The sequence below is a fragment of the Pelodiscus sinensis genome, chromosome 5 (assembly GCF_049634645.1).
Source record: "Pelodiscus sinensis isolate JC-2024 chromosome 5, ASM4963464v1, whole genome shotgun sequence".
Lineage (NCBI taxonomy): Eukaryota > Metazoa > Chordata > Testudines > Trionychidae > Pelodiscus > Pelodiscus sinensis.
The window spans coordinates 12,342,726-12,361,746 of NC_134715.1; positions in this window are offsets into that span (position 1 = coordinate 12,342,726).

Consider the following 19,021-nt stretch of genomic DNA (forward strand, 5'->3'; position numbering starts at 1 on the left):
GCACAGATAGACACATTCTCTCTAGCTCACTAAAAATAGTAGTATGGATGCTGTGGCACAGGCAGCACTTCAGATCATCCACCCACATTTGCACTCAGGGCATCCGGTGGGCTTGGGTTGGGGTATCTGTGCTGCAGCATTCATGCGGCCATTTTTAGTGTGCATTGCTAGCTCGAATGGAGCTAGCATGAGAGGCTTCCTGCTCCTCACATGCTTCCTGCTCCTCACCCAGAATCCCAGCCCTGTGCACTGATTTCTTGACCACAGTGCTCAATATCTTTCTCATCATACGGACACTAGTCAGAGAGGCAAGAAACTTGGGTTCTGTTCCCTCCTCCTCTGTTGACCTACTGTATGACTTTGAGTAAGCCACTTCCCCTTTAGTTTTCCCATCTGCAAAATAAGGATCAAGATGAGTTTTCTTCCCTTAGAAAAGTACTTTGAGATCTACTAATGAAAAGCGTTCTGTTAATAATTAAGTATTATTATTATTATTTATTCTATTGAAGTAGAAATGTAAGTTTTTAAATGGTTTATTCCTCTAAAAGGTAATCAGCTTTCTCAAATTTATCTATATGTTTGGTTTAACGCATAGAAAATATTCCTGTTACATGTCTCTCCTATTAACAAGTCAAATCAACTCTGATTTGTTTAACTGATGTAATAAATTACATAGCAAGAGACTTGAAAAAAACAACACTAATAGTTCTCACCTAAAGTTGACATTTTTTCCTCTTCTAACGTTTTAAATGCTGATAAAAACATTTTAAATGCTGATAAAAAGAGACCTGATCTTTGTTGCCAAGACAATTAAAATGAAGAGCAAATGATATAATAATGGATGAATGTGTTACTGTGGGAGCAACTGTGTTAGACCCTTACAGTAATGAAATTTACTATTTGATAGAGCGGAGTGAATACTGTAAAAGTAATTCTGCAAATATTCATTCAGATTCAGTTGAGTCATTCAGTTTTAATGACTTCATTGCACTGAGAGAGTGCCCTCTTATGTTTCCTCTCCCTGAATAGTCTAGCGTGGAAGTTTATGATGCAAATGTTTATGGAAACAGAAATTTTGCAGAATATTCATAGAATCATAGAACACTAGAACTGGAAGGGACCTTGAGAGGTCATAGAGTCCAATCCCGTGCCCTCATGGCAAGACCCAGTACCATTTAGACCATCATAAAAAGCACATTTCAAATTTATGATCATATTTCCCCTGGAAGCCTGATTCTGGCCATGATTCAGGAAAGCAGCCTTAATCAGGCAAGCACAATTGCTTAACTTTAAGCATGTACTTAAGTCTCATTCAGTTTTGCTACCATTGAAGACAATGAAATGTCAATGACAGAAGGTTTGGGCAATTTCTTCAGTGACCTCCAGATGATATTCCAATTCTTTATTTATCGACTTCTGAATTGAAACAGAGTTCTCAATGGTGCCATCAACAGGCTTCAGACCTCTGGTTGTTGTCTTTGGTTCCATCATGATCTCCTCAACTTGCCACTAAGGAATGTGGAGAGAGGTATCACTTCTCTCTCAACATGGCTACTCTGTCTCTTGATGTCATGTGACAGGTACAGTGGAGTCATGCGGGGAGATTTAAAGCTGGCCAAGAATTTTTTGTCTTAATTATTTTTCCATTTGAAAATGTCAAAACCACAATGTCCCAAGAGTAGGTGTCAATGTTTGTAACTCCTCTATTTAAAAAAAATGTAAAAACTAAGAATATGTAGACATATTTTAATTTATCAATTTGAAATTACTTTTCAATTAGAAATCTGTTACTTTTTATTTATAAAGGTGAAAGTCAAAATGAAATGTTTTACCATTTGTTTTCCATTTACATTATTTTTGAGATTTTTTGTCCCAATTCAGAATGGGAAAAAAAATTCAAAATCTGGAATTTTGTTCTGGGTGATGTTCCAGTGGCGCATAGCTGAGGATGCCAAATTCAGAATAAACTGCTGAGAAATAAGGCAGACTCATCCCAAAATGGTGGTTAGTGTATCATTAGATTACATCAATACAGTAACAAATGTCTGTCTTACTGCAATGGTGAAAGAAAAATAAAGTCTCCTTAAGCATTCTAGCCCTTGTTTCACTAACCAGGTACTGGACTCTGTGTTGAATAGTTACTAATTTCATCAAAATATAGGGTCCTCTAATACCAAGACATCAGCCACTTAGCCAGGTTTTACCCAGTAACCACAGATGTCAGTTCTTTAGTGACTAAAATGTAAAGGTTTAATAATAACAGAAAATAAAAGAGTTAATAATGGTTAATAAATCATATACATGCAACTAACTGCAAAGCCTTATATCACATTATATCTGAAGTGTAGCAGTGATGGAATAGACTACTAACTTGTAAAATCTCTTCACTAAGATTGGAAGGCCCTCACTACATTGCTCAAAATTCTCCTTTTAGCTGAAATCCATAGTCCAAAGAATCAGGGCAGAAAAGAGGCAAAATGGAGACATCTTAGGATCCTCTGCCACGTCCCTGGAAATGTACTGTCTCAAACAAAGCTCACAACCAAGATGCAGTCCAGGGTCACAGGAGCACACAGGACCTTACATAGCTTGATGACTTACAGTGCGTGGCCATTGGGACTACAGGATCTTTAGGAAAAGGTAGGGGGATATGAAAGAACCGCGTCTAGATGGCGGTTTCACTTTCAAAATACCCTTTTTTGATAGACCGCTGTGACACAATTATGCAAATGAAGCACAGGATATTTAATCCCCGTTTCATTTGCACTTTTGATCTGCCTAATTTACATCCCTCTTTTGACAGAGGGATGTAGTTTAGACATACCCTGGAGTCTGAGGCATCTACAAGAAGAGCTGTCTGGGCAAACTGAGATTCTTATATGACGCATTGTGAGAAGCTAAGTGAGAAGCTAAGCAGAGCTGTCTGGCCCTAATGTAAATTTACGTGACGGGTGTTAGCCAGGAATACAACACATGTATGATGCCAGTAAATATTCAATATTCATAACTTCAAAAGAAAGATGACACATGCATGCAAACAGGATAGTCATACTTAGCAATTCATAATTTTTCCATTGGCACCTTACATGATATACTTTTTTACAAGATTTGTTGCAGTTGTATAACTGTGACAATAACAATTATATAAGTGGTTGTATTCAATCATACAGCATCACAGATGGGAAATCAGTTCTAGAGCTGATGAGATTCTTTGCTGTGCCTCTGACTACAGCATAAAACACATAATGCAGGGCAGAAAAAGGGACTATGATGGTTTTAAGCAGCTCCTGAAATAATATTAACTACCTTGAAGACGTGTCTAAATTATGACAGAAACACTGCATTTCTTACAAGCCTGGCCTGTTTTTTTTTTTGTTTGTTTGTTTTGTTTTTTTAAGTTTCACCTGAAGAATTTCATCCATGTTTCTGATTTTTTACAAACACCTTGCCTTCTGGGTAAAGATCCATCTGGGTCTTTTAGAAGAATCACATCTGACTGGGTGGCAATATTCAGGACCACCCCTGGAGGGATGCGGGACCCAGGACAAATCAGCCTGTGTTTCTAATCTGCTGGGAGATGCTCCTCCCTGACTCCACTCAGGCCCTGCCCGTGCTCCATCGCTTCCCCAGTGCCCCATTCCCATCTTGTTTCTTCCCACCCCTGTCCCTACCCTGCCTTTTCCCACCTTTTCACTCCCAGTTCCGCCCCTTCTCCTAAGTGCACTGCTCTCTTGCTCTTCCCCCTCCCCATGTACCTCCTGACACTACAGAATGGCTGATCCACGGTAGGCACTGAGAAGGAGAGGAAGGCACTGATCCATGGGCCCACTAGTGAGCAGGAGGCACTAGGGGGAAAAAAGAGGTGTTGATAGGGGGTTGTCTTGTGGTGCTGAGCACCCATCTTTTTTTTTTTTTTTTCCATCCCTGGAGCAGCCTATGGCTGCTGCTGCCAGAGCCCGAGCCTCACATGATACATTGCACTGAAGCATGGAGCTCCCCAAAGAGTGAGGCCTGGAGCAGTCATGCCCATTCACCATACTTAAGGGACGTCTCTGCCAATACTCCTCAAGCTCTCCACTGGCTGGTGGAAACAAACAGAGAACCGCTGATAAGCATTACTCTGCTTGGGGTCCAACTTGATTTGCTAAGGACAGAAGGGGACCCTAACCACATACCACTTACACCTGCTTTGTGCCTCTTCTTCATACTCTTGGGGCTGCTTTCTTCTAAGCAGTTTTTGTTGAGAGCTCATTTTGCTCTGGCATACACATATGCCAACTCCTCTGCCTTCCTCTTGTAGTAAAAACTAAGTGTGCTTCTTTCCCTCATTGCTTAAGCTCAAAACAGCACGTATCATTTAGCTGATTGCGCATGCCTCAGAAGCTGCTAAACTTTCTGCTAGCTCTTTCCATATAAGAGAACTAAGTAAACTTGCAGTAACCAATCACGTTGCGACACGCTGGCCAGAAGGAATGTGGAATCCACAAAAGTTTCAGCTCAGGCGTTGCCCGGGGTCGACTTTGCTTTGAGCACAGAGCTCCTCTGTTGACCTTGTTTGCAAACAATAAAATGGAGTTGGACCCAGCCTGAAAGTGTGACTCTCTTCTTGAGGCAAATTGGACTAGCCTCCAGAGGACGAAACTAGTAATTTATGCAACACTCTTCATATGCAAAAGAGAGAGAGACAGAAAGTATTCTGCTGGCACAGCCAGTTTACCTGGCATTTAGATCATGTTTCACATGACAGTGCCCTCCTCTGGAAGCCATTAGTATAAGAGGGCCGGTAGTGCCACAGCGATGCTAGAGGATTGATGAGCCTGTAAAGAGATTCGTAGGCTGATTGGGGAGTGCACTGTTAATACTATTAAATATTACTTAGACTAGAGCAAGCTGCATGTTCAACAGTTTAAATTTTAATTGCTTGCTGATGCAGACACAAGACTGAATATATGTAAATCCTATTGAAAGCTAATATCATTTTGGCTACTCAGATGGATTAGCAGTGGCTACAATTAGCAGCATGTGCAGCTAATGATATTAGTGGAGAATCCATCATACAGTGGCGTGGGGTGCATTTAAATTTGAACACAAGTAATGTGCCTGCTTTTTTTTCCCACTATAGGGGTACTGCCAACCAGATTATGTACAACCCTCCCATATTGTATTCTTCAGGAGAGGGCCAGGAGCAAGCAGAACATGTGACTGACATACTATAACCTTGAACATTTCTCCCTTTTCTCATTATGTTCATGGTTTCTGAGTGATTCCAGCTGAGAAGCAAATGCCTCATCCATTTTCCTTTGGCCTGCTCTTTTACTGTGACATGGCAATGTTTGTTTGGGAGAAGAGGGAGGAGAGAAAAGGGGGGTGGGGAGAAACTCTCTTGTGGCGAATGCAATCATTCCAAACTCAAGCCCTATAATACCTTTGTGTCATGTGCATGTGTGTGCATTACACATAAAAAACCTACATTAAAATGCTAAGGTTCAAAGTCTAACATTCAAAAGTTAAGAAATGCCAGAACTGTATGTGCAAAATGCTATGTTTACTGCACGCTATTCAAACCCTGCTTTATATACAGAATTATTAATTTCCATATGGGCTTTTCAGTGGCACTCACCACTACAGTGTTTGAATGCTTCAAAAACATTGATGAATTTATTTTCACAACTCTCTTGCTAGGTGCAGTGATATTATCTTAATTTTAGAGTTGCAGAATTAAGGCTACGGGAGATTAAGGTCAAAAGTGTCCACTCATTTTGGGTGTTGAGACACCTAGGGCTAATTTTTATAAAATTAGTGTTGGATAGCACTTTATATGTTCAAAGCATAGTTTCCTTTGACTTCAGATGCAGTTGTGAGCACTCTGCAAATCAGATTCCAGTATCTTGAATCAAGCAACCAGAGAATGAGGAACATAACATTTTTGGCAACCTGATAAAAGTTTGGTTTAAGCGACTTGCCTAGATTCACCCAAGATTTCTATGACAGAAGCAAAGGTACACAATGAAACTCTACAACCTGGCACACTCTGGTCCAGCAACATTAATGGTCCAGCAAGACCCCACGTATTACTGGAGCAGAGATCCCCTCTGGGTGTGGGGATGGCCAGGGTCAGAAGTGCAGGCTCGGCTGGTGACAGAGGGGCCAGAGGCTGGGAGTGCAGCAAAGGCTGGCAATCAGGAGTGCAGCTCTGGCTCAGGCTGGCGGTAGCAAGGCTGGTGGCAGGGAGCACAGCGCCAGCCAAAGCCAGGAGCAGAGCCCAGTGGCCAGGGTTGGCACCCGGGAGCGAGGTTGATGGCGGAGAGGGGATCCTTGACTTTCTCTGGTTTGGAAAACCCTCTGGTTTGGGACCACGCAAACTTTGCCACCTCACTGTTTACCTCTTTCTCCAGATCATTAATGAATAAGTTGAATAGGATTGGTCCTATGACTGACCCTTGGGGAACACCACTAGTTGCCTTTCTCCATTCTGAAAATTTGCCATTTATTCCTACCCTTTGTTTCCTGTCTTTTAACCAGTTCTCAATCCATGAAAGGATCTTCCCTCTTATCCAATGACAACTTAATTTACGTAAGAGCCTTTGGTGAGGGACCTTGTCAAAGGCTTTCTGGAAATCTAAGTACACTATAGCTACTGAAACCCCCTTGTCCACATGTTTGTTGATCCCTTCAAAGAACTCTAATAGATCAGTAAGACATGATTTTCCTTTACAGAAACCATGTTGACTTTCTGCCAACAAATTATGTGCATGTATGTGTCTGACAATTTTATTCTTAACTATAGTTTCAACTAATTTGCCCAGTACTGACGTTAGACTTACTAGGCTGTAATTGCCAGGATCACCACTAAAGCCCTTTTTAAATGTTGGCGTTACATTATCTATTTTCCAGTCATTGGGTACAGAAGCTGATTTAACAAACCATAGTTAATGGTTCCACAATTTCATATTTGAGTTCTTTCAGAACTCTTGGGTGAATACCATCTGGTCCCAGTGACTTCTTATTGTTAAGTTTATCAATTAATTCTAAAATCTCCCCTAGTGACACTTCAATCTTTATAAAGCCCTGACCTTCCTGATAGCCCCGCCCCCTGACTAAGGCTCAGCCAATTAACATTCTTTTTCTTCCTGTCTCTTTCCCTGCCTCATTCACTACATATCTTCTGACTTCTGTGACAAATGAGGCAGGGTCCTACAAACAACAGCTTCTATCACTACATAGTCCTGGTTGCTCCCCAGAGCAGGTCCAGCTTGTGTGCTGAATGAGGCAGTCCTGGGGAAAAAATAGCAAGTAAGCATATAATTAATGACTGTCTTATAATGGACACACACTTGCACATGCCAGCGTTTCCTGATTTCTGAACAGTTGTCTTTGCAACTGAAATCTTCTTTTAAGACTGTTTGTGGAACACTGTTGAGTGGCATTTGCTAGATTTTCTAAAAAGAAAACTGAAAGAAAAATAAACTATGTTGTGTGACAACATATGGACACTGCACGGTTCACCCACTGGGTTGGAATACTACACAAACCTCTGCCACTTTAGCTGATGAAGTAATTGGTCCCAGTACTAGGTTGTCATCATCTATTGTGAACAACTCTAGAGGGGGATGAGAGAGAGACTTTGCCAGTGAGCTTCAGAACTTTTTATGGACAGCAGAGGAATGGTGAGACTTGGGAATTGAGAGCTCAGTTCCAGGTTCTAAAAGGGAATGTGCTCTAGTGACCGCAGCTCATTCCATCCTATTCTCTCAAGCCTGTGCCTGTCCTCAGCCCTTTCTTTCTTTGTCCCCATCTCCTTACCTCAATCGCCTTGCCTAGGCAGCCCCTCCATAGGTGCCAACGTCCTCTCCAGCTGGGGCTGCGCAACCCCCAACACTCATCCCCAGCCCTGCCCTCTTTTTATCCCTTCCCCTAAGCCTGGCCCTGCCTCTTTCTGCCCCTGCTCAGCCCCTGTTCCACCTCTATTCCACCTCTTCCCCACCTCCTCCCTTGAGAGCACCCATTCTCACTCCTCTTCCTCCTCCTCCCTCCCAGAGCACTGGGAAGGAGGTGCAGGAGTTGGCCAGTGGGGCTGCAGGTGTGTGAGAGGCACTAGGGAGAGCGGGGAGCTTGGCTGCTTGTGGGTGCTGAGCACTCACTAATTTTTCTCTGTGGGTGCTCCGGGTCTGGAGCTCATATGGAAATGACACCAGTGAGCCCCACTCTCCGCCATACTGGGCTCTTTATGCTAGTCTTAGTCTGCGTGCCTACCCAGTCCTAGTTTCCCCTCCCTCCCCCCCCCCACTACACACACACAGTTTGGACTCTTGTTCCAGGAATCTCTTTGTCCAGCCAGTCACAGTTCTCCCACTCTCGCTCTGGCTCTAACAATCAGTCTCATCCCCACCTGCCAGTTTCTAGGCAACTTCCTTTGCCAAATCCCCAGGCCTCTCTTTTGTCCCATCTGCATTCCCGTCAGGATGTTTTCTTCTCCAGACCACCTGGCTGACAACAGGGTGAGCAGAGAGGACACAGGAGACACAGTCCACAGAAACCCAGAGCAGCAATTTCAGTGAAGACAAGGCCTGGGCTTTGACACCTAAAAGCGATATTGTGGCCTGTGAGCAACAGGCCTGATTTTCAGAACTGTTCAGCACCTACAGCTCCTCCTTACATCAGTGACCCAGAAACTTGGCAACTCAGGCCACCTATTTAGGTGCATAAATCGAACTACCTTACTTCAGGCCTCCAATTTTGAACATTTTGATATAGGTGTTTAAAACTGAACAAATAAAACTGAAGACCCTCCCCCACTACCCTGCCCTCAACATCAGAGGTGGTTTTAGAAAAGTTCTACCAATCTGCATACACAAATAATATTTGCATGCATGCAAATCTAAAAGAGGTTTTATGCCCAAAATTTTGCGCACACACACAAATAAAGTTGCAAATGGAAAGGCTACTTTTGGGCTTGAACAAATCAGTTAACTTTACTTTTATTTTGAGCTCTTTTGGGCAGGAAGCCATCTTGTTCTGCATTTGTACAGCACCAACCACAGTGGTGTCCTAGTTTGAGACTGGGGCTTCCAGACACTATGGAAATACTATAAATAATAGTAATAATAATGACAACTTAGAGCTTTTAAAAGTTCTTAACCAGAGCAGCAATACTCCTAGAAATAGCCATCTCTGGAGATACGTAGCTGACAAATGGCTGCCTCGTGACAGCATGCCGCATACGTAACAAAAGAGGCATAGACAATACTGTTCAGTTACTTCTTATTTCAAGGGATTTCTTCATTACAAAGAACCACATTTATCTTCATTCTGCACCCGTCTCCTCTTACCCCATTTTTCTGTTGCTTAAATAATTGGCTTAAGCAAGAATGGATAATGAAAGTGTAATAGCTACATTATTTGTATATATTTAAATGATCTCCCATCATTTCAAGCTTCCTCCATTACTCTTATTTATTGTGTCCTTTATTGTGGGAATTCATTTGACACTTTGTCCCTGGTAGATTTTGAGCAGCATGAGAACTCTTACTATCACAGGCTATGTCTACACTACAAAGTTAATTCGAACTAACACGTTAGTTCGAATTAACTTTGATAGGCGCTACACAGGTAAACCACTAGTTCGAACTTAATTCGAACTAGCGGAGCACTTAATTCGAACTAGGTAAACCTCATTCTACGAGGACTAACGCCTAGTTAGAATTAAGTAGTTCGAATTAAGGGCTGTGTAGCCACTTAATTCGAACTAGTGGGAGGCTAGCCCTCCCCAGCTTTCCCTGGTGGCCACTTTGGGCACCACCAGGGAAACTCCTCTGCCCCCCTCCCGGCCCCAGATCCCTTAAAGGGGCACAGACTGGCTACGGTGCCCGTGCCAGGTGCAAGCCTACCAACACCCAGCCAGCAGACCCTGCACCTGGCATGGCACGAACCAGCCACCCACTGCCACCCAGCCCTCCGCCTCTTCCCGGGACCAGGCTGGTGGCTCCCGGGAGTCTGCCCAGGTCCGCAAAAGGCGGACACCCACCTCGTTTAGTGCAGAGATCGTGGACCTCATCCATGACCTCCGCACTAGGCACAGGAAAGTGGCCATCTACGGCAGGAGAGCTGCCAGCCTGGCCACCCAGGAGCAGGTTTGCATGAAAATCAGGGTGGTCCAGTGAGACCCCCGACCCTGAGCCCTGAGCTTGGAATGGCCGTACTGGGTCAGACCAAAGGTCCATCTAGCCCAGTAGCCTGTCTGCTAACAGCGGCCAACACTAGAGACCCTGGAGGGGATGGACTGAAGACAATGACCAAGCCATTTGTCTCGTGCCATCCATCTCCAGCCTTCACAAACAGAGGCCAGGAACACCATTTCTACCCCCTGGCTAATAGCACTCTAATGACCCAACCTCCATGAATTTATCTAACTTCTCTTTAAACTCTGTTCTAGTTCTAGCCTTCACAGCCTCCTGCAGCAAGGAGTTCCACAGGTTGACTATTTGCTTTGTGAAGAAGAACTTTATGTTATTAGTTTGAAGCCTGCTACCCATTCATTTCATTTGGTGTCCTCTAGTCCTTCTATTATGGGAACTAATGAAGAACTTTTCTTTATGCACCCTCTCCACACCACTCGTGCTTTTATAGACCTCTATCATATCCCCCCTCAGTCTCCTCTTTTCTAAGCTGAAAAGTTCCAGTCTCCTTAGCCTCTCTTCATATGGGACCTGTTCCAAACCCCTGATCATTTTAGTTTCCCTCCCCTCTCCCACCCTCTCTCTTCCTCTCTCCCACCTCCTTTTCCCAGTCTCCCCGAGTTTTGTTCAATAAAGAGAATTTCTATTTTTGAACACACGTGTCCTTTATTTTGTACATCAGGAAGGGGGGCTAGGGAGGGGTAAGTGGAAGGAGGTGAGGAAGGAATGGGGTACGATCCCCCGATGGGGAGGACTGGAGTGGCTCTGCGGGCTCCTCGGGGTGGAAGCTCTCCTGCAATCCCCCAGTTAACCCCCCCGGATGGCAGCCTGCGGCAAGTGCAGCCGGGCTGATGGCCGAGTGCTGTGATGTGCTGAGTGTGGGCACTCAGGGCACTCCAAGCCAGGACTGCTTTGCAAGCGGGGAACCCCTGAGAACTGTCTGTCCGGGGTGGGGGTCGGGTCCCTTTAAGCACAGCCCTTGGCTAGCCTGAGACAGCAGCTCCACACTCTAAGTCCTAAACTGATGCTCTGCCGGCACTGCTTCCGGCCATCCTTAGCCTCGGTTCAGGGTCCACTCAATGTGGACATGCTAGTTCGAATTAGCAAAATGCTAATTCGAACTTGTTTTTAGGTCTAGATGCACTAATTCGAATTAGCTTAGTTCGAATTAACTAATTCGAATTAAGTTAGTTCGAATTAGTGCTGTAGTGTAGACATACGTTTCCAAAAAGGAGGGGTAAAATCATGACTTTACTAAAGCCAATGGTTGACTTCATTTGCCATTATTTTCAATGTGTCCAAAATTTTCACTCCAGGTTTTTCATTGATGTTGAGGAAGGTGTTAGGTCACTCCAGTACCGTGAAAGGTGTCTGCTTGACAGATCTGAAATAAAGTCTTCTGTTTTGTGCACATGTAACTCTATGCCAAAATATTTTTTTTTCTGGTTAGCCCACTCTTTCTAGGCTAGAACTTCAGCCTGTGATCTAGCAGTAAAAGTCTCCATTGACTCCAGTATTGTTTATTTGTGCTTTTCAGGCATTTTTCTTTCTACTGAGTGGTCCCTGAAGGTCATTTTTCAAAGCAACTAATGAAAGCCATACAGCTAGCTCCCCAAGCACCATTTTGGAAGTCCCTTTGCACAAGTAAATCCATATAGATTTCTGAATCACGTGTCACTTTTGAAAATGTAGCTTTACTCTGCAGGGACATTCCATTAGTTTCATTATGTTTGAATGAAGCGGCAGAGGGCATGTGTTGCTATCCAAGCTAGTGGGGCAAGCATCAGGAAGAAGAGACATGCCATGAAAGTACATCTGGTTTTTCCTTTTTGAAAATGGCTTTTAGACCAAGTTGTTATGAAATATTGTTGCTCCATTATTTAAGATCCTTTTAAGGAGCAGTCTTTTTCCACATCCCCACCTCAGAAATGTTAATCTTATCACAGGTATCAATCGCTTGGGTAAAGAAGAGGAACTGCTACTTAAAAGGATTTTAAATAATGTCAGTAAGAAATATAGCAGCTTTTTTCCTCAAATGAAACTACTAGCCAAGAGTATACTAAACAGGGGGATCTTTTCAAAAGGTCTTTAAATAATGTGACTATGCTTCTTGGCAACACTCTTCAAAGCCATTTAAAAAGCAGCTCTGCTCTGGACAGCTTGACAGCTCAGCTTGTGTGTGACTGTAACTCACAGCTTGTGTGTGACTGTAACCCAGAGAGGCTGAAGAAGAACTTGTGAATGGTGTTCGCTCATCACCATTTGGGAGCTGGTTGAATCTGGGAGCACTGTGACTATGTAGCTTTATGTCTTCATGAGTGGGGAATGGTTATTTAGCCACGCACCATATAAGTTGAGTCACTCCCCGGTGGCGATGAGATGGTATCTTCTGCCTTCAGAAGCTTATATGAGTTTGAGTCGGTCTACATTGCAGAGGTTTGTGAAACCACATGCATGGTTTGGGATTTTGGTTCAGATTTGACAAACATTTAGCCAAGCTTCAAGAGAGGATTTCTTTTAAAAAATTGGGTCATTCAAGCTTAGAACTCAAACTGAAGTAAAACTCATGGTGCCGATTCCTCCCTAAGAACATAAAGGTTTCAGCAAACCTCTGTGAACCAGAACTGCACAATGCCATGGAGCTTTAGCTACTCAGGGCAGGTCTACACTGCAATTAAAAACCCGTGGCTGGCCCGTATGATCTGACTTGGGTTCCTGGGGCTTGGAGTAGGGTGCTGCAGTGTAATCTGTGGGACTCTCCCACACTGTGTGATCCCAGTGCCTACATTCTAGTCTGAGCCTGAATGTCTACACTGCAAATAAACAGTTCCTGAGCCCTGAAAGCCCGAGCCAGCTGACAAGGGCCAGCCACAGATGTTTCATTGTAGTGTAGATTTACCCTCAGATCAGGGCCAGAATTTGGCTCCATGCATGTTTCTTAGCTAGATACCATGCATGCCTTAAAGTACTGTCATTTTGAACTTATCATATGCAGAGTGTTGGCCCATCAGTAGGCCAGATTATCCCAGCCCAAGTGCACCCCACAACAGAGTATAAGGGCATCTGTAAAGATAACAAAGTACACAACAGTCAGCACAATAATACACTCCCTCTTCTTTCTGAACACAGTCCAGTGAGGAAGGCATTGCATCAGCTGTGCACAATCAATGATTGCAGTGAGGATAAGGGCTGTGGGCTGAATAAACAGAGATGGGTGGTTGAAAAGAGCTTCTCTGAAGGCCTCAGACCAAACCTATGTAATCACAATGATTAAAGGAAGTCACAGTGTCAAACTGCCACAGCCTTTTTTAAGCTACCATAAACCTGAGCTGACAGTTGTGTATTTTGTGATCTGGTGAATCTCACCCAGCTCTGGTCTACACTAGGACTTTATTTCGAAATAATGCCCCCGTCCAAGATAGAATTTATAAGCGAAGCGTCCACACAACCAAGCCTGTTATTTCAAACTAACAGGTCGCTTAATTTGAAATCTGTACTCCTGCTTTTCATCCAGAATAACACTAATTCTTCTTCGAGTGATTGCTCATGTGCATTCCAATATACCTGTGTGCGCACAGTGTGCATGCGTCGTCGGACACTTTTCCCTCAGCAGTACCCTTAGGGCCAGCAGGGAGCCCCCTGGAATGGCGCCGACATATCAGCCCATATATACCCCTGCTAACCCCCTCACCCACTCAGTTCCTTCTTACCGCCGTGACGGTCATTGGAACAACCCTCAGCACATCTTCGAGTCATTCTCTTCACTGTTCTTTTCTTGTCAGCAGGGCTGGCCTGAGGTATTCTGGAGCCCCAGGCACGAGCACGTGACGCCGCCCCCAAGCGCATGGCACATGCGTGGGCCCGCCCGTGGGGAGCAGGCCCACCGCCTAGGGTGCGCAGGCCCGCCCCTGGGGCGTACTGCGCATGTGCGGCCCGGCTACAGTCACTGGCGCGCAGCCCAGGGCCTGCCCCCAGGGCACATGGCGCATGCGCGGCCCAGTCCGGCTTGGCCATAGCTACTGGCACGTGCGCTGAGCTGTGTAGGGCCCCGCGTCCGTGGGGGAAGGGCATTGCTGGCCGGTGCCGCGGGCAGGTTGGCGCTGCGGGAGCTGGGCATGCAGCGCCTGATGGCAGCTGTAAGGGACGCTGCGTGCCCCTTAGAGCTGCTATCAGGCGCCTCTCATTGGTTGGAGCCCTGGGCAGCTGCCCAGTTCACCCATGCCTCCATCCGGCCCTGCTTGTCAGCAGTCTTCTGTTAAGTACCTGTTAATTTAGTTAAAGACTTTCATTTGTAGTTTTCTTTTTACCCTGCTGTGGCGTGCAAGGCTTTAAGCCCTGCAAGAAGTGCAACAAGTCTAGAACGGGTTGTTGACCCACACTTATCGTGTTTGAAGTGCCTGGGAGAATCGCACATTACAGACGCGTGCAAGATTTGTAAGGCGTTTAAGCCCAGGACCAAACGAGAGCATGCGTAGCGGCTCAAGGCACTCCTGATGGAGGTGGCTCTCCGGCCAGCACCAGCTCCGGCACTGGCACCGGACTCAGCGCCAAGCTCCAACAGCGCACCGGCCTCGGTATGTGACAGCTCCGCACACCGTGCCTCCCCAGTACCGCACAGGGCCAGACGTCGCTCCCAGTTGCCAGTACTGATATGGAAGAGGAGGCCTAACACAGGTTGGTCACTGCCCAGGCACGTGCCCTCCGTGTGCTCTACAGTGTGGCACGCAGCACCAGCCAGTCCAGAGCCCTGGCCTTCTAGGTTGGGTGACTGCTCTTCCCACCGGAGGGATGTGAGTCCTTCAGAGGACCTCCCGGACCCGTCCAGCCCAGAGCCTTTAGAGGCAGCAAGGGTCCTTATAGACTCTTCTCCCTCCCCACTGCCAACTCCGGCACTCTCAAGACGGCACGGGGATGCCTAGTACCGCTCCCCTCCTAGGGTGCCAGGCAAAACAGTGCACAAGGTGCGGCAAAGCCATGTGGCACATGCGGCACCTCCCCCGGCACCGGCTACTGTCAAGCCAGTGCTGATGCCACCGGCACCAGCAACGGATCCGGCACCGGACGTGATGCAGATTACCCACCCGGCACCGCTACCGGCCCCTGATACCACGGCACCTACCGTCAGGGATCCTGTCTCGGCCATGCTGCCTCCTCCGCCTCGGCACCGTGGCAAGCTGGAAGCCATGTCTCGGCACGCCGCAGGACAATCAACATCGGCATCGGCATCACCATGGACCGCCTCGGAGTACTCCTCCGATTCTGACGCGGCTTCTGCATGGTCTTCACGAGGCTCAGTCCCATTCCTGACATCGCTCCCACTCCCGGCACCGGTCCCGGCACTGTACTTCTCCACATCGGTACCAGCAACAGTGGGCTTAGCTGATCCCCGTACTGGTGGTCCAGCAGACGTGGCTGCCCCAGCCATCCGGACAGTGGCCTTTTTGGTCCCCCTGAGCCTACCATCAGGGCCAGGGTGTGAATCCTCCTAGACCGGCTTCTGTCACATCAGGTCCACAAGTCCCTCCACTGGTGACTCCTTTGGTCTAGTCCCCGACGTCGGCCCACTCGCTACCTCCAGGCCAGTTATTCCCAGGCCCAAGGGAGAGCGCAGCTCCAGTTAGCCAATCTCTCCCCCCTCCTTCCATGGCCACTTTGGACGATCCAAGCCATACAGACTCCCCTGTGGGTGATATGGCAAAGAGGTCGTCGTCCTCCTTCCCTGACGAGGCTCTGGCCGACTCTGCACCCTCCATGCTCTCCATGGATGCCAGGGCCCTCCAAGACCTCCTCTGCCCTCAAATTCTGGGAGTCCAGGTGGACAAGGTCTCTGAGGACTCATACCCAGCCGTCGACATCTTGCACGCAGACAGTCCCTCCAGGGTGGCATTGCCGATCAACAAGACAGTAGCCAAGATCTCGGCAGCCTTGTGGCAAACCCCAGTGTCCATCCCGCCCACCGATAACTGGGCAGAACAGAGGTATTTTGTCCCCCAGGAGGGTAATGAACACCTCTTCTCCCACCCTCCCCCTTTACTAGTTCAGGCAGTCAACCAGAGCAAGAGGCAGGGACAGCCCATGGCCACTCCTAAGAACAGGGAGGCTAAAAAGACCGACTTACTGGGTCGAAAATTCTACGCATCCGGTGAGGAGACTCCTGAACTGCCCCTTTTAATGCCTGAACACACATTCCATGACCATGTGGCATCTGACCAGCCTGGTGTTGAACTCTTCCTTGCTGGGGTCCATGCTGCCCGCATAGGGCTTCATGAGCCAGGGGAGCAAGAGGTGGGCTGTGTTGCCCAGGATCACTATGGATATGTCCATCTCTCTGACTCTTATGGCGAGGTCTGGGAAAAAGAGCCAGCGTGCATCTTTTGGAAGAGGCAGAAGTTCCGGAAGATGAGGCATTGTGTGCATTTCCCAACTATCTGATGTTGATGTTGGTGAAGTGACCATTGTGATCCGTGAGGGCCTGCAGCACCATGGAGAAGTCCCCCTTCCTGTTGATAAAGTCTGAGGCCTGGTGGTCAGGCACCAGGATGGGGATATGCATTCCATCTGTGGCCCCTTCACAGTTGGGGAGGCCCATATCAGCAAAGCCATTGACAATGGTGTCCACGTGGCCAGGAGTGACAACCCTCCGTAGCACATGTGTTTGTTGCCTTTGGCTACCTGAGCAAGGGTGGCCCCAACTGCGGAATTCCCCACACCAAACTGGTTTCCGAAGGAGTGGTAGCTGCCCAGTGTGACGAGCTTCCACAGGGCGATGGCCACGTGCTTTTGCACGGGGATGGCGGGTCTCATGCTGGTGTCCTGTCACTTGAGGGCAGGGGTGAATCACTCACAGAGTTCCAAGAAGGTTCCTGTCCAGTCGCCATTTTAAATTCTACTAGTCCAAAGTAACTGCCCGCGGCTACACGTGGCAGTGAAACGGCAATTCGAACTAAGTCCTTAGTTTGAATTGACTGTTACGCCTCATTCCATGAGGAGTCACATTCCATGAGGAGTAACAATTAATTCAAACTAAGGACTTAGTTCGAATTGCCGTTTCACTGCCGCGTGTAGCCGCGGGCAGTTACTTCGGACTAGTGGAATTTAAAAATGGCGACTGGGCGGGAAGATGCAAATAAAGCCCAGGATATTTAAATCCCAGGCTTCATTTGCAACTTCAAATGCCTACATTAGCCTCCCTAGTTCGAACTAGGGGGCTAGTATAGACATACCCTCTAAGTCTGAGGCAGGTTCCCTTCAAGATGAGCTTGCTATTTTGGACTAATTCTAACTTATTTCAAGGCTTCCCCATAGTGAAGACAGGCTAATTTTGAAGTTGATAAATAGGAAGTTATTAAGTCAAATTTAGTCTTTTCAAAATCGTGTCCTAGTATAGACATGGCCCCAGTGATTCCAGCATCCAGCCCACCGTAACTTCTTGTTAAGCTGGAGTGGATCTTTAGAATAAAGAATAATGTCTTACCTGTCATGTTGTCTTGGTATGCACAATGTCTTCAATAAGTACTGTCCCTATTTAGAGACCATTGAATAATTCTTACTTGGCTTTGGGAAACAGAGATATATAGGGCCAAGTGCCAGTCCTTGTACAATCCCCATTGAATTGTTGACCTTCTAGTAGAACATTGGCAACTGGACAAACACCAATGCTAGCAGCAAGGAAGCAGAAGAACTTAGGAACATGATTAAATATGTCAACTGTGTATTTTTCATTAATTTATTTGCTTGTTTGTTAGTAACTCTCAGCCCATTATGCGTCCTGATCGATCATTATTGTTTTTGTAGTTGTTAATTTTTAATGAGCTGAAACAGAAAGAGCTCTTGTTCATCACTCACATGACCAGATTATGAGACAATTTTTCCATCTACTCTCAATTATTTCAGGAGAGTTTGGCAAACATCCCATAACCAAGGATCCAAGGACAACTTAATATTTCATCTTTCAACTGCACTACTTCTCATTAAGATGCAAAAAGAGTAGTGTAAAGTCTGAGGTTGGGGTGTAATATTCTGTTCTCTTATTTCTAAATTCATAAATTCCTAGATTCTGAGATCAGAAGGGATCGTTATGATCAGACCTCCTGCATAACACAGACTATAATAGTGTAACATTTAAACTTGTTTTGCTGACTAGACTTTTATGCAGATTAGTAACAATTCAAATGGCCGAAAACTACAGAGATTATATCAGACCATGTGGTGCCACTAAGCCCACCTTTTAAGGAAGGTTACTCCTATCCTATAATGGCTTGAGAGATAGAGATTTGAAGATGTGACTATTGCAGACAGCAATTCAATTGCTCCATGTTTGATAAGATTTACACTCTGAAACCTGATTTCAGTTGCAGATATATATTATGTTTCTCTGTAGACAAAGATCATTTAAGTACTTTCAATCTGGATCACTTTTATTTTTAGAATCAACTGAGATAAAGCTACCTCCATGACATAACACAGTGGTACGTCTAGACTGGCCCCTTCTCCGGAAGAGGCATGCTAATTTCTAACTTTGAAATAGGGAAATCCGCGGGGGATTTAAATATCCCCCCGCGGGATTTAAATAAACATGGCCGCCGCTTTTTTTCCGGCTTGGGGAAAAGCCAGAAAAGAGCGTCCAGACTGGCGCAATCCTCCGGAATAAAGCCCTATTTCGGAGGATCTCTTATTCCTACTTGCGAGATCCTCTGGAATAGGGCTTTATTCCGGAGGATCGCGCCAGTCTGGACACTCTTTTCTGGCTTTTCCCCAAGCTGGAAAAAAAGCGGCGGCCATGTTTATTTAAATCCCACGGGGGATATTTAAATCCCCCGCGGATTTCCCTATTCCAAAGTTAGAAA